The following is a 16,850-nucleotide window of genomic DNA, read 5'->3' on the forward strand; positions in this document are numbered from 1 at the left end:
GAGAGAGGGCAGCCCTGTCTAGTGCCACGATAAAGGGTAAATGAGGTGGACTGGAGTCCATTTGTGTGGACTGAGGCAACTGGACTAGTATAAAGCAATTTTATCCAGGATATAAATTCTAGATCAAAACCAAATTTCTGCAGAACAAAAAAAAGGAAGTCCCACTCCACCCTGTCGAAGGCCTTCTCCGCGTCTAGTGAGATAATCACCTCTGGAGTGTTCGAACTAGGAGAGCTAATGATATTTAAGAGTCTCCTCGTGTTATGAAATGAGTGCCTTCCAAGCATGAAACCTGTTTGATCAGTCGGTATTATACTTGGTAGGACTCGTTGTAATCGTTGGGCCAGGATCTTTGACAGGATCTTTAGGTCGACATTTAAGAGAGAAATGGGCCTGTAGCTACCACACAAAAGAGGGTCTTTAGGGAGGTAGGCGGCCCTCAGAAAAGGCTTCATTATACATTCTCTGGAGGGCTGGTGCAACGGTATCAGAAAATAGTTAAAAAAACTCAACAGTGAACCCATCAGGGCCTGGGGTTTTACCATTCTGAAGTGACATAATTGCCTCCTGTACCTCCTTCGTAGAGACTGGGCCTCCCAGCTCTCTACCCAAATCTACATTTATTGAGCTCACAAATTTCACACAAAATAACACGAGCAAAAAAAACCCCCCAAAAAAACAATTGTGAGACAGACAGACAGAGAGGGAGAGAGAGATTTTTGATTTTTCAAACCACTTTGATTTGCTCACCGGTCCAGAAAAACAACAGTAGTATTAACAGTCAAGTGCTCAAAAACAGACCAACAACCAAAAAAAAAGAGAGAGACACACAGACAGACAGACAGACAGACAGACAGAGAGAGAGAGAGAGAGACAGACAGAGAGAGAGAGACAGAGAGAGAGAGAGACACATAGAGGCACATAGTGTAAACGGCACTGTGGCCGAGGTGAGTCCCCAACACCTTCCTCATCAACTTCCAGCAGGATTCACAAAACTCCATGACGTTGACGGTTCGACAGAGTGTGATGATGAAGACAGTGAGAGAGTCTGAGGGCAGGCAGTTGGAACACACCACCGCATCCAGTACTTGTAGTGCCACCTCAATATCTGTTGAAGATGTTGTTCTGTTTCACAGGAGACAGGGTTCAGGTTGCAATGCAGCGCAAGTGAGGTTGAATTTCTCTTTATATACAGTAAATTGGGTCTGCAGATTTAATCTCTCTTCTTAATTGGACATACACTGACTCACACGTTTTGAGATCTTCGGTGGGCCTTCGGTGCATCACGTCGCCATCTCATCACATATGCTGCAGCACGAAGCGACAGATCCCCTCAGTGGCCACAGGAGGGCAGGCACGGGCCAGCCCATGCATCACAGTGATAGCACTTTGCACACCAATGACCCCCTGGATCAAGATTTCATTTGCGAATAACTTTTGATAGGAAGGTGCATGAGCAGTGTTTCTTAAGTCCTCTGGGACTCCTGAACTGCATGTTTTAGATGTTTACTGCTCCAACACACATGATTCAAATGATCGCCTCGTCATCAAGCTTGATGACAGAGAGAGAGAGAGAGAGAGAGAGAGAGAGAGAGAGAGAGAGAGAGACAACGACAGGGAGCGAGAGTGTAGCGGCGAACAGCTGTTTCGTCAGCTGATGCGCGAGCCTGCAACCGTGGCAGCTTTGCGGCACAACCCCATTTGTGAGTATTGTATTTTTATTGTAGAGTACTTGGTGGAGCACGTCTGCACCCATGTTCACCTGGGTAGCCCCAGATGAGTGTTATGTATAGTTCGGTATAGTTCGGCCGGCCAGTTTGCACAATCAAAACTTTATTTATGTTTGCGCATAATTACAGCGGTGAGTGCTCCCGGCTCATCAGCTGGGGTGCGAGCACGTTAATTACTCAGCTGTGTTAAATCAAGCAGAATAAAGAGACGCCACTGCAGAGCAGAGGAGTTTGGTTTCCCCACAGAGCGTGTAAAAAGTACCAACAAAGAGCTGAACGGACCGCCGGTAAGAACGCTTTTTATTTTTATTTGTGGATGCGAGGTACCTGAGATGTGGGTGAAGTGGATTGTAGCGCCCGGTGCTTTGTGTAAATGTTGGCTGGTGAGGAAGAGTTGTTGTAACTTGTTTGGTCGGATAAATATTGCAGCGGTCTGTTTTATCCCAATTTAAAATGTTTGATGTGCAGACATAACTGTGCTGGATCATTGGCTGCTAGTGTGGGCATAGGATAAACGGGAACATTGTTGGTTGATTAGTTATTTATTAATTTGTATGTTGGGTCTAGTAAAGTGCTTAATTCATTGTTTCCATGGTTGAAAAAAAATGTATTTTATATATTTTGATGCATTTACATTGAAATAATTCACTTAAGTCTGTTTTAACTTAAAGGGAAAAGGTTAATCTATTTTCATGCACTTGGTTAATGGTTAATGTGAAAGGGTTTTGATAATTGATAATTATTCATTGGTATATTAATTATAATTATGGGTTTGATAATTATTTGATTTGGTAGAACCTGGTTTTACAAAATGGTAATCATGTGGTGTTTTGTCTTTTAAGGTTTTTCACCTGCTGAGAGAGAAAAGGCTGTAAAAAAGAAAAAAAAGAAACTGTTTTCCTTCTTCTGCACTATTCTGGGCAAAAACCAAAGAAAAAAAAAAAAAAAAAAAAAAAGATCAACGGCCTGGTCTTTGAGTGGATTCCAGCTTTTAATGTTCAGTGTTGGTACACCCCTTCAAGTGTGGGGTTAATACAGCAAGCAAGCAAAACACTTGACAGTTTTAATGTTCTTACCACAGACAGTCTCAGGATTTAAGGCACTGATGTTCTCTCACTTTATTTTGTTGGACTGATTATGAGAGCTGATGGTCTTGGCTGTTGTCTGCTTAGGCAGATGATTTTCTGTAATGTTTTATGAAGTTAAATGCACGTATGCATACATATCTTTAGCACTGTCTCAGGATTTAAAGCAACAACTTTTGATTTAAAGATTATAATAAGAGCTAATGAAGACGACTTTTCTATGCTCAGGGTATATGTTGCTGAACATGCCGTGTAAAATTTCTTGTTGGATGTTTATGTGTCTGACTTTGACACATCTGTTTACTTCTGAAAGTTTTGAAGACGTTTCAATGTGTGGTGGTTTTTGGAGTTGAATCCATTCAATCAACAGCCAAAGATGTATTCATAGGAATGAAGGCTGTAAGTTGAGGCAGTTTTTCAAATAAATGTTTTACATTTGAACAGATGAGTTGCAAGTTGATTATGTGAAGTTGAAGGAAACTGGTAAACTTGCTGTTATTAGTTTAGATAAGGGATACCATTTAAAAACACAAGTCGTTTTAATTTGAAAACTTAAGTTCAGTTGCTGCCTTAAAAACCACAAGTGAACATAACTTGAAATGTCAATTGGTATTAATATGATCAAAATTATCTTAACTTAAACAACTTGTGTAACTTAACTTTGCGAGCTGAAACAAAGCATATCTTGATATTGAGTTAAAATAAAAACATGAGACATAAAATGAAAACTAAGAGGATAAAATGACATTTCATAAGAGACAACAGTAATAATTTGGGAACACTTAAAATATCTGTGTACATAAAATATAGGACTATGATTATAAATGCGCAGACGTGTCAGGTACAGAAATTGTGAAATTGTGTCATTGGCCAGCATAGATCATCAGATCATTCTGTGAGATGATTGGACGGTGGGTGGGCGAGAAAGAGAGAGACGAGGGAAGGAGAGGGGAGAGCGCGGCGCACGTGTCATTCGCTCGTCGTTAGCTGGCTTGCGTTTTGTGTGTTTTAATTGTGTAACGGAAAGACTTTTGGAAAATTGACCATCGCATGTTTACTCGCCAACTGTCTGTTGGTTGAGGCAAGTGTTGGTGGAGTGCTTTGGTGACGTCAGGGCAGAGTTTTATTCGGAAGGTCCGACGACGGAGGCGCTGACGGGCACGGACTAATTCAACTCGCGGGTGGAGTTTGACTGCTGCTGCTGCTGCTGCTGCTGTGTGAGTTTCTTCGGAGACGGCCAACAAGGGTCGTCCCGCACGAACGGCGTGCTTGGTGTGTCGGCGGTTCCTGCGCTGTTGAGTATGGCAAGCCGTTCCTGCCAGAAATACTCTACATTCAGTCACGTTTCAACTTAATTACGGCGTTTTTTCAGATTTTACGGCGTTTTTACGCCATAATGCGCAAAAAGAACGCCGCTTTTTGCGCCGTAATGAAGTCCCCCAAGAACGCCCGTAAAAAAACGCCGTAATCTCCACCCTTCTTTTCTCTCAGCCACTGAACTTGAAGCGTCTGCGCCCAATCGCTGATCAAGACAAGCAGACCAAATCAGCTCAGCACAGATCTCCTTTGTGGCAAAGTTTGTCCTGACTTACCTTGTAGTTTCTCGTAGGTTAATATTTTGGGTGATAGGCAGGAACACATTCCATAAATTAACTTCGTCGTCCTCTTCCATGCATCATTCATTCATTCATTCATTTATTTATTTATTTATGGTTAGAGCTCTGGACTTTGAAACAGAGACCTTTTAGCCTTCAGGTGCGAGTGGCATTAATTACTCGAACCCTTTGTATTGTATGTATTTGTTTGGATGTAAACCCACTGACTTTGCAGCCCTGTGTTAGTAAACATGGTGGCAGAAACCTCTGTGTACTTCCTCTCATTTCTGTCGTTGTTTAAACTCCCCTTCCATGCATTGTTAGGATATATAGACATATATTTTGGCTACATATACATATACATACATATGTGTGTGTGTGTGTGTGTGTGTGTGTGTGTGTGTGTGTGTCCAGAGCTCTAACCGCTGTACCACCTATTCACTTCATTGGCCAGGGAGTAAACCAGTGAAAATCAACAACATAGAAGCATTGACCAAGAAAAATAAATAAACGATGCATGGAAGATGAATTTAAAATAACGACAAAGTTCATTTATGGGATGTTTTCCTGCCTATCACCCAAAATATTAACCTATGAGAAACTACAAGGTAAGTCAAGACAAACTTTGCCACAAAGGAGATCTGTGCTTAACTGATTTGGTCTGCTTGTCTTGATCAGCGATTGGGCGCAGACACTTCAAGTTCAGTGGCTGAGAGAAAAGAAGGGTGGAGATTATTATCATACTAGGAAAACAGCGTTTTTCTAGTAGTTAGTTAGTTTGTCCTAACTTACCTTGTTGTTTCTCATAGGTTAATATTTTGGGTGATAGGCAAATATCTCAGAAATTAACTTGGTCGTTATTTTAAATTCCTTTTCCATGCATCGTTTATTTGTTGTCTTTTTTTTTGGTCAATGCTTCTATGTCATTGTTGATTTTCACTGGTTTGCTCCCTGGCCAATGAAGTGAAGAAGTGGTACAGTGGTTAGAGCTCTGGACTTTGAAACAGAGACCTTTTAGCTTGCAGGTGCGAGTGGCATGAATTACTTGAACCCTTTGCGTTTTTGTTTTTGTTTTTGTGTGTCCAGAGCTTTTTAATGTTATCAGTATGTGAAATTTGTTTGAACCAGTCAGAGGAGAGGTGTAACTAAGTTCATCCCTATCAGGTAAACCTTCGGGTAGCTTAAACGAACCCAAGCGCCCCGTCAGTTTGTTCATAGTGATCTCCTCCATTTTAGAGAGTGACAGTGGTGGGGTGCTACAGATGTAAATCTCATAATTTAAGTTTAGACACATATATGCTGAACAGTAGTTGTTTTTTGTTTGTTTGTTCTTCAGACAAACTTGTCAAGGCCATAAAACATGCTTGGTTCATAGAGGAGGCACCAAAGTATGTTGATGCTGCACTTGGTAAGGATCAATAGTCACAGCAGTTGATCAAACATCTCTAAAAGATTGCTCAAAGGGGATTTATTTGGTTTTTCTGTTCAAAATGCGTGGAGGCGGCTTTTTGTTGTAAATTGGTACTATATATATTACATTGTGTTGAGGAGCCTTTGAAGCTTTTAGATTGATTTATATTTACAAACTGGGTTCATGCCTATGTGCTGTCTGCTAACTTGGATGTCTTCCAATTTTTACAGAATTATCGTTTGGTGGATTATGGTAGTGGAAAATAGAGTTGCTAAATCAGCTCCAGACCTAAAGGCAACTGTCTTTGAACGCTCATGCATAAAATGTTGTTTCTCTTCTTCACATAACAAAAGGAATCTCAGACTGGTTTCTGGACTACTTGGTGGGTTTCTCATTGCAACGACTGGACATCGGAAGAGTGTAATTATCAACATGTCCGTGAAAGAGGTCAAGACTGCTGAAAAGACTACAAGAGGTCATCGTGTCATTCGTGTAAGTACAAATGTTCAAATGAAACAAGTGAACACAACATGCATCTATTGTTTAACAACTTAGCTAGAAACACTAATCAAATGTCTTTTTAAAATAGATTCAGGAGCACAAAACCCAGAGATACTTTGGGCAGGCAGCCATACCACTGAAACTAGAGGAGTGTGCCTGGTTCAGGCGTTACAACAGACTTTGTGGTCAAATTGAGGGAGGCTCGGAGGCATCCATGTTTTTTCATACCACTGTTGGTCCTGGCCCCACATTCAATATGTTACGTTCTTCTGTTTGCCACTTACGTAAGACACGTTTTGTTCTTTTAAAGTCTTTATTATTATTATTACAAGATGCAATATTTTTATCTTATGTACTTTATGCATGATTTCTCCCATCAGGCCAAGTGGCAGCTGGGACATAAAACATATGAGAGGGTAGCAACATTTTTTTTTTTAAATTGTATCTCTTTGGAATAGACAAAATGGTATAAACACATGGTCTCAACAGTAAAAACAAAAATAAATGCCATTCCAGTTTTTGTTTTACATACAGAAAGTGTGCGACATCAGTCGTCAGGGTTTACAAATCACAAAAATGTGCATTCAAAAATTGAAGGACAGACATTGTATGATCTTTGCAAGTCCCACTCTCTTATAACAACAGAAACTACTTGAGACTTGTGTTTAGATTGCATCAGTGGGAGTCCAGTTGTCTTCTTAAGGGCCATATTGGTAATTTGCCCAGACTAGATCGCCTAAAAACTTCCAATACAGCTTAGTGTAAGATAGGCCAGTCAACTATTTACAAAATCCATGGGGGGAGGGTGCCCCCGCCGCCGCCATAATAAAAATAATCATAAAACACCAGTCATAAATTAAATGGGTAAATTACAAAGCAACGCTACCAGTGAGATCAAATAAAGTCTGCTCTCGTGGGGGCAATGAATGAAATCCATTTATTCCAGATCTGGTAGAATTTGTCCTTTTGAAGTCTTATTTGGTAGGTTAATTTTTCCATCCTAAATATCTCCAGAATAATTCCAATCCAGTCATCTAGAGTAGGTTGAATCGGGCTCAACCATCTTCTTGTGACAGTTTTCTTACTTGCCACCAAGAGAATTTGCAGCAGCTTTATCTCTCTCCTACAATTGAAAAAAGGAACATGACCCAGGTACAATACATCAAAACTCAAGGGTATTTGAGTGTTAAAGACTGTGCTTAAAGAAACCTGGATATCCCTCCAGAAGGCTTTTAACTTGCGGCAATCCCAGAAAATATGGTAGTGGTTAGCTGCAGTCGATCCGCACTGCCTCCAACATTGCATAGCTGCCCCTTTATACCTGTCCTGATGTGGTGTCCTGAAAAACCTAATGATATTCTTCCAGCAAGGGTAGCAACATTTATGTACCATGATCCCCAAACGGCCAAAAGATTTTACCAAGGTTACTTCAGCATGAAAAATTGACAAACAGTTCTTTTGGGTTGAGTAGTATCAGTTCATGATTTTAACCTTTCATTTTACAGGGGATGACCCGACAGAGGACACAGTCCAGAGCAGAGCATTGACGATGATGGCAGTATCAAGCTATGCAGTCAAAAAAAAGAAGTAAGAGCAGGTGCGGACTGTGATGAGGTGGTGACAGAATCACCTCAGGGGGGCATAAAGGAGGGCATGCAAGAATCTGAAAAGAAGAACCATGGAAACAAGCAGCGGGTGACTGGAAGGGTTCTAATCTAAGAGCTATCCTCAGCCAGTCAAAGATCGGTAAGAGTAGTCTTCATCAGTTTCAGTGAATAGGCTAAGTGAGTGAGAAAAAGATCATTTTATCTTATCTAAAACAGATGGTGAGCTCCTCTGAAGGTGAGGGGTCAGGTGATTGGCAGCCCCCAAAGAATGGAACAGAAGAAGAGGAGGAGGAAGAGGAGGCCAGTTTGAAGCAAAGGGTTCCACAGCTGCACAAGAAAGAGTTTTTGCCCTCAGCCAGCCCAAGATTGGTGAGAATTTTCTTCAGCAGTTTCAATCCATTCAAAGATATTTGAGTCCTGAGAAAGAAAATTTACTTTTTGTCTTATCGAAAACAGATGGCGAGCTCCTCTGAAGGTGAGGGGTCAGGTGATTGGCAGTCCCCAAAGAATGGAACAGTCACACTCAGTGCACACTCCATCCATCCATCCCGGTAGGGCATGTTATAAATGATTTTTTTTCTTATGCATATATATACATATACACACATATACATGTGACATGCATTATATATTACATTATATTGAATTTCTATCCATATACAAATATTAATCTATACACATATACATATACAATCCACACATATATACATATTCATATTCATATACATATCCATACATACATACACATACATGGGTAGGACAAAACATTTTTGTCCTACCCATGTATAAATGTATCTGGATATAAAACCATATATATATATATATACACACACACACACACACACACACACACACACATATATATATATATATATATATACCCACACATATGTTAAATATTTTGGGGGAAGTTCCACAGATATATGCATATGTGATACAATACTGCACAGACATCCATATATACTTTGAGCAGTATGTAACAGGTGGGATGCCCGCCTGAAGGGAGAGCCAGAGGGAGAGAGAGAGATGTGTATATATATATATATATCTATATGAGAGCACCTATATGGGGGAAGGGGGAGCCCTTGTATATAGATATGTCCATATAGATAATAATAATTCTCAATAGATAGATGTAGAAATGTGAAATCTAGAAGAAATATAATTTAAATCCACTCATATTTATATTAGGGTTAGAAATCATTTCCATAAAAAATTATAAATCATAACCCTATAAATTAGTATTGAGGGTTAGGACAAAACATTTTTGGGTTAGGTGAAGATAAAAACGTAACATCCTATTGGATGTTATGGTGGGTGCTGGCACAGGGGAGAAGGAGAACAGTTTCATTGAAAGAGCCGTTTAAAATCCCAAGATGGTTAAGAAGGGGTCCTCCCAGAGAAAACCTTAAAGGGTGTTTCTAAAAGAATAATAGAAATTAGATAAGTAGAATAAAATGGCCGATAAGACACAGGGTGGGACCGTTATCTTAGTTTTAAGAGTGGTCCACGGCGCAGGTGGGGCAGTAAGGATGTAATATAACTGAATTAAAACCATTTTCCTTGGCTTTAGTTTTGTTAAATTATTTTATCCCCAGAAGTTTTTAGAGAGAGAACATTAAAATGACTGTTTGTTGTTGAAAAAATATAATTCTAAATAATTTAATAAATTGTAAATGGAATCATAAAATACTGGATTGGTTAAAGGAATAGGTGCAGCAATAAGACACACACACACACACACACACACACACAGCCAATGCAGTGATTCTAAAACCGGTGTAATATGCGCCTGCCTTCTGGTCCTCGTAAGCACACGTGCAGCTGAGTTCTGTAGAAGTTGTAAACTTGTGATGTTTCTTTTAGGAAGACCAGAAGGCAGGGCATTGCAATAAGCATGCATCAGCATCTCTGTGTTTGCCTGAGAGAGAAACGGGCAGACTCTATTCTTTAAATGATAAAATCCTGTTTTTGTAACATATTTAATGTGCGGAATAAAATTGAGCTCAGAGTTAAAAATTACTCCCAGATTTTTTACATGATTGGGTGGATTTTAAGACAATGTTTGCAGTTTTGGTAAAAGTTTCACTCTCTGGGCCTCAGGACCGATGATTAAAACTTCAGTTCTGTTCTGGTTGAGCTGTAGGAAGTTTTCTGCCATCCAGGATTTGATGTCTAAAATACAGTTAAAAGGGGCATCAAGTGGCCCTGTGTCATCAAGAGATATGGAAATATACAGCTGTGTATCATCAGCACAGCTGTGACAATTAAAACCATGTCTCCTGATGACACTGCCAAGTGGGAACATATAGAAATTAAAAAGAATTGGGCCTAAAACTGATCCTTGGGGCACACCACATTCTATTTCATGTATTCTCGAGGAGCGTGTATCCAAATTTACCAGGAATTTTCTCTCTGTGAGATAGGAAGTGAACCACTTAAGAACAGTGCCAGAGAGGCCAACCAGGCATCTGAGTCGACTTAAAAGAATAGTGTGATCTACTGTATTAAATACAGTGCTCAGATTTTAATCTCAGGCAGGGCTCTCAGCCTTGTAGCCTTCATTGTTTCAGGCTGATCTGGCTGGCTAGGCGGGCCAGCGGGAAGAGACTCCTGCAAAGAGGAGAGAGGAGTGACAGTGAATAAGAAGCTCATTGATCGCTAGGGTTGATTCAGCTGATCTGGCTGACTAGGCGGGCCAGCGGGAAGAGACTCCCACAAAGAGGAGAGAGAAGTGACAGCGAATAAGAAGCTCATTGCTTTTTACTCATTGATCGCTAGGGTTGATTCAGCTGATCTGGCTGACTAGGCGGGCCAGCGGGAAGAGACTCCCGCAATGAGGAGAGAGAAGTGACAGTGAATAAGAAGCTCATTGATCGCTAGGGTTGATTCAGCTGATCTGGCTGACTAGGCGGGCCAGCGGGAAGAGACTCCTGCAAAGAGGAGAGAGGAGTGACAGTGAATAAGAAGCTCATTGATCGCTAGGGTTGATTCAGCTGATCTGGCTGACTAGGCGGGCCAGCGGGAAGAGACTCCCACAAAGAGGAGAGAGAAGTGACAGCGAATAAGAAGCTCATTGCTTTTTACTCATTGATCGCTAGGGTTGATTCAGCTGATCTGGCTGACTAGGCGGGCCAGCGGGAAGAGACTCCCGCAATGAGGAGAGAGAAGTGACAGCGAATAAGAAGCTCATTGCTTTTTGTTTTTGCCGGTGGACATCAAAGTCTCCGGGCTGCCCGCGTCGGCAGTTTGGCATGTTCCACCCAACATGTGTGTCCATGTGTGTCCCTCCCGAAGCCACGTGCTCGGTGGAAGAGAACAAGGTTTCCCCGGCGGATGACCATCCATCATCAATCAGTCCAGCATCTTCTGTAACTCCACCCAGAGGGTTGAGCTTTTGGCCAACAAAATCACCCAACTGGGCTACTGAACAGCCTCTGGCATCTTAGATCAAGGTGGCGTAAGGGAGGTCAGCAAATCAGATCTGTAACTGGGAATGCTTCTACATTCATGCAAAATGATGCAGGAGCACAGGAACGGCGTGTTCCACGACTTCAGGAATGGATTGTGCAGGAACCTGGTCTGCACAGACTTATTCACTCAGGGAATTGACATCCAGGCAGTGAATGTAGTCATCAATTTTGACTTCCCCAATAGTGCAGAAACGTACCTGCATCGCATTGGTAGATCAGGGTGTTTTAGAAGCAGTGAGCAAAGAGGGAGGAGCCCAGCGCCGAATCCCCGTCCGACCGGCGGACGTGGAAAATGTGGCATACGGAAGACTGCCTTTGCCCGGTGTTGCTCGGGGGCCTGAGTCCTTTCACAGGAGACAGGACACCCTATAAGTACTGTACCCAAAAGATGACGTCTAAACTATGCCTGGGCAGGGCGAAGCCAGCGGGAAGAGACTCATGCAGAGGAGAGAGTAGCGAACTTTGTTTGTCAACCACTATTGGTTCAGAAAACAGATGGTTTTATGGTGAAATCCATCCTTGCACCTAACGGCGACCTTTCTTCTGATCAGACGTGATGAGTAGAAACTGTGTTTATCAGTGTTAAAACATGAGGATGGCGACGTTTCTTCTGATTCCATTTCAAAGAAAGAAACGAAATTTTCATTTAGAGCTTCTTGTGTGGAAAAATAAACAAGCTCTATCTCTCCTGCACAGGCTGTAGTGGGCATAGGGCTGCTTCCCTCTTGCTTTCACACGTTTCACGTGTCAGATAAGAGTGTTTCCAAAGCAAACTGTGAACACTGCCCACCAGGTAAAAGACAGCTACTTTGTTTTTTCTGTGATTTCAGCTCACTGACGGCCTGCAGGAGGCATGCTAGTGGAGTACATACAGTATGTGTGTCTTTGTGTGTTTGTGTATGTACCTTTGAGCGAGAATTAAAGGGTCAGTTCACTGATTTTAGGATAAAATGTTACTTTTGTAAAGGCTTCAACATCACAGGCATCTCACTGCCTTTGTGCTCCCCAATCCCTATCACGAGTGGGGTTCAAGGGGTCACTTACTAGGGTTAGGGCTGTACAACCACTATACAACCTGTAACTACATACTCTGAAGAAGCAAGGCGGCTAATTCAGTTAACTCTCGGTGAAGGGTAGATACACGCTGACCTCTAGACAGTCAAGTTTGACCGTCTTCTCTGCGCTCCGCCAGGGCCATGACCGACCCCGGCAGGGCCGATCAGAGGACCTCAGTATATAGACTACACAAAGATCAGAAATCTGCACAGATTGGTTTGTCAGTTCTGTTCCGGGGAATCATTATTTCTGCAATGCAATGCAGGACTAACCCTAACCTGTGTCCGGGCCCGGGCATGCAAAATATAAGTGCATGCAAAATCGAATACAGAATTAAAGATGATGTTTTAGGCTTCACGTTTAGCCTGCAAATAACTTATTCGCGATCACTCCTCTCTCCTCCTAAAATTAAGGAGAAGTGGCGCTGGGCTCTTCCGTCTTTGCTCACCGCTACTGAAGGAATCCTGGTTAGTTTCTTTTCCCCCACTTAGTAATATGCTTAAATTCAGCGGGTCGTCTCATCTGATCTGCATGCACATAAAACAGAAGTGTTCATTTATGGCGGCAGCGGTGCAACAGCTGAGCGAGCGTGCTGCACTGCTTCAGATAGACTGCTCGGTTCTGTCAGAACGCTTGTTCCAAAAAAGGGTTCACTACTTCTTTTTCTCTCTTTCACAAACTCCTCGTCATCATGCAGCATTTCCTGGACGTTGCCCAGCGGGTCATGGGAATAATGCCGCCGGATCGCTAGTTGGCATCATTTATGATCAGAACTACGACAGCATCTGATCTACATCTTCAGTGCATGAATCATGCATCAACACATGAATCATGCACAACCCTGATTTCTGCAGGAATGTGTACAATCCTGCATGCACAGTCCTGCATTGCATTGCACAGTCCTGCATGCACAATCCTTCATGTACAGCCCTTATTTCTGCAATGCAATGCAGGTGCAATGCACAATCCTGCACAAAAAACAAAACAAAAACAAAAAGGGTTAGGGTGTGGAAACTGAATCCCACCCCCAGAGTAACAGGGGAGCGGAGGTGCACGGTCCTTCCTCCAGTAAACTGCACCCCCACGATCCCAAGAATGGTCCTGATGGCCATCAAAACGTGTGCGCGGTCTGGCAAAATCCATCAGAGTCCTGATTGTGACTCATGACTGTTTTTTATTGTGTGGGTCTATATGTTTTTAATGTGTTTTTTTTTTTTTTTTAACTGTTTTAACTATAGAAATGAAAACAATTGTTTTTAGAAAAAGATGAAAAAAAATGATGAATGAAAAATAAAATCAAATTTTTAATGTTAAATTATTGTTATTTATCAATAGAAATGTGCCCTCGCGCGACGTTTCGACCCTACCGGGTCTTCTTCAGGCTAAGGCACAAACGGAAACAAATGAAAAGGTGAGCATGTGAAAGCTACAGTGCTTGCAGACTGGCTGTATTTATAGGCTGTTCAGGTAAGTTTCATTTTCGCTTTTTCCAATGTGTTTTTAAAGCCCTTGTGTGTATAGTAATAGATGAAATAGATGAAAAATGTGAAATTTTCAATGAATTGTTTTTTTAATACTATGTGTGCATATTATGAAATTGTCATTATGAAATCATGAAAGAATCAAATTATTTATGTGGTATGTGAAGTAATAAGATGGAGAGAGGGGAATTGGGGGGGGGGGTTGGGGTTAGGTATGGGGAGGGGGAAAGGTTGAGGTTAGGGACGAGGAGGGGGTTGGGGTTAGGATAGGGTAGGGTCAGGGTAAGGAAAGGGGGTTACGAACCGGTGCCCCCTCACGGGGGACCGGAAAGGCAAGGGCCATCCCCTGGGGTCCCAACCCCCGTTGACCCCAGGACCGTGTTTCATAAACATAGTTTGGGGGGAGGCGTTGCCACCTCCTGTACTGGACCTCCGTCCACTCATTCTGAGCTCCGCAGCTCATCTCAAAGTGTGTTTTTTATTATATCAAAGAATCAAAATGAAATGTATCTAAATTTAAAATTTTAACTGTATTTTTTAATTATTTACTATTCAAATGAAAAAGAATGAAAATAAAATACAATAGTTTTAATTTTTAAAATTTTAACTTTTTTTTTTTTTTAAGTATTTATTGATCAAAGTAGAATTAAAATGAAATAAAAATCAAGAAAGTTTAAATTACAAAAACCAATCCAAAAAACTCCCTGAAAACAAAATGGTCCGGCTTCTTCAGGTGGCACACGTAAATGAATGTATGGCGATTGGCAGTAACTGAGAGATGTTGTCTCTTCCAAAGTCAGAGCTGAAATGAGAGGGCTCTGCTGGAGCACCTCTCTTTATCCCCTCCCACTTCCTTAAGTTTCACTTTTGTTTTTTTCTACTTTCTCTATTTTAACCCCATAAATACCCAATGTTTTTGGCTTTTTAAATAAAAATAAATAGTATATAACCCTAATAATACATTTTAATGTATTAAATGGAAATTTAAACTTATTTATTTGATAATGTAGATGTTATTTATTAATGGTGGCAGTGCTGAGCTCCATGGACGCAATGCACATCGCTGCGTGTTCTTCTACGCATAGGGCAATAGTGAGTGTTCAATTTTAATTATAAAAAGAGAGATCAGCCAAAAAAAAAAAAAAATTTAAATTTTAAAAAATCGAATTTGACCTTGTATTAAATATTCTTTTGTTTCTCTTGCTATTGTATTGTTGAACAGTGTGGAATTGATTAAAGCATAATTAAAAGCTTTTAAAACAACTAAATGTTTCAATTAAGGTCAAAATTGAAATATAAGCTTCTATTTTGGGTTCATATATTTTTACATCCAACTCCAGAGGAGTCAGTGCCTCACCAGTCATGAACCTTACCGCACATCACTGATTGCTTCCCAAGGCAAAAGTAAACAAAACGCAGCTGTATTGATTCTTTTTTTTTATGTGTGTTCAAAATTTCAAATTAATTGCAATCATTAATACATTCATTGTCACAGCCCTAGTAATTTGAAACTTTTATATTTTTTTCTAGACCGATGTGCCATCTCCTCCCTATCCTGGTGAGGAAAATCTGGTGCAGCAACCACAAGCTTCTGTTTTGGTTGTAAAGACGGGGGTATGTTTTATACTTAACACTGTACATGACTATAGATATTGAGTAAGAACGGCTATAATGACTGATTGATGTTTTCTGTTTTTAGAGCTGCTGTAAAATGGGCAAGATGGAGATTTGTCTCACTGTTGCTTTTGTCACAGTGTCTGTGACTGTGATAGTTTCCTTTCTCATTTACCTGTTCCTGCACTATTTGAAGGACAAAGAAGTCTAAATAAAAAAAAAAAAATCACCTGGAGGAGATTAATTATTCTGTGATTGATTACACTATTTTGTCACATAACGTGTCACACTTACAGGTTAACCATCCAAAGCAATATATTCCAAGTATTCAAAGTTAATCACTAATGCTTCCTAGTTTAGCATCCAAAGTACTATATTCCAAATGTTGAGTATTAATCACTTATGCCTCCAGTTTTTCCATCCAAAGCAGTAAATTCCAAATATTGAGTTTAAATCAGTAAATCTTCCACGTTCAGCATCAAAACCTCTATGCCTTCCAGATAGTCCATAATAATTGCTAATGCTTTCAAGATATGTAGTTATTGCCTGTTTGAGTATGTGGCCTGATCTATCTTAGTTGCTTTCTTTTGGATGGAGTCCAACGAAGTGGAAATTAAAGAGGAGCCAGGCTCAGCAGTGAGTACACATGATGCAAGAATGTACACACACACACACACACACACACACACACACACTAGATATGTTTTTTAAGCAGTTTGTAAAAATCAAAACAAAGCAGTCAAATTAAAGAGTACAAGATGATACAAATGCAACTCAAATCCATTTATCCTGTTCAGAGTGACAGTCTGAGGTTACTGAGGTAAAATGCCAAACATGCAATTTTAGTGATGCATTATGTAGGATAAGCAACATGTAACTACAGTTAATGTACAGTCTAGTTCAGAAAAAAACATGAGAATGTCATTCAACAGTACATCAAACATCCAACTGCTTAATGACTATCTCCTCTCACTCAATGTGACTTGGTAGCATCCTCCATGTTTTTGGATGGGGAACAGTTCAAGCGAGGAGGATAGCAGTTCTTCAGGCAGTTCGGAGGAGCTGCCAGCATCGAGACCACCACCTGTGAGTCAAAAACATAAATCAGTACCATTTCTATGGTACACTAATCATTGCTAGAAGCACTGCAGATACAGCAATACTTCATGTTTTTTACAATAATGTATGTCATTTCTTTTTTCACACATTACATCTAATCATCCAACAGGGAAAACGTAGAAGATTGACATACCCTCCAGAATTTGACCGTTTACTGCAACAACTGTTTAGAAAAGAA

General features: G+C 40.8%; 1 long non-coding RNA gene across 1 annotated transcript; it reads left to right on the forward strand.

Annotated features, from left to right (window-relative positions):
* Positions 1-6,069: 6,069 nt before the first annotated feature.
* Positions 6,070-14,198, forward strand: LOC143316087 (uncharacterized). The gene is made up of 5 exons (XR_013076238.1): positions 6,070-6,313; positions 7,828-8,068; positions 8,146-8,298; positions 8,386-8,480; positions 13,794-14,198. It is a non-coding gene; the product is annotated as an uncharacterized LOC143316087 (long non-coding RNA).
* Positions 14,199-16,850: the final 2,652 nt, after the last annotated feature.

Source organism: Chaetodon auriga, chromosome 23 (assembly GCF_051107435.1).
Source record: "Chaetodon auriga isolate fChaAug3 chromosome 23, fChaAug3.hap1, whole genome shotgun sequence".
NCBI lineage: Eukaryota > Metazoa > Chordata > Actinopteri > Chaetodontiformes > Chaetodontidae > Chaetodon > Chaetodon auriga.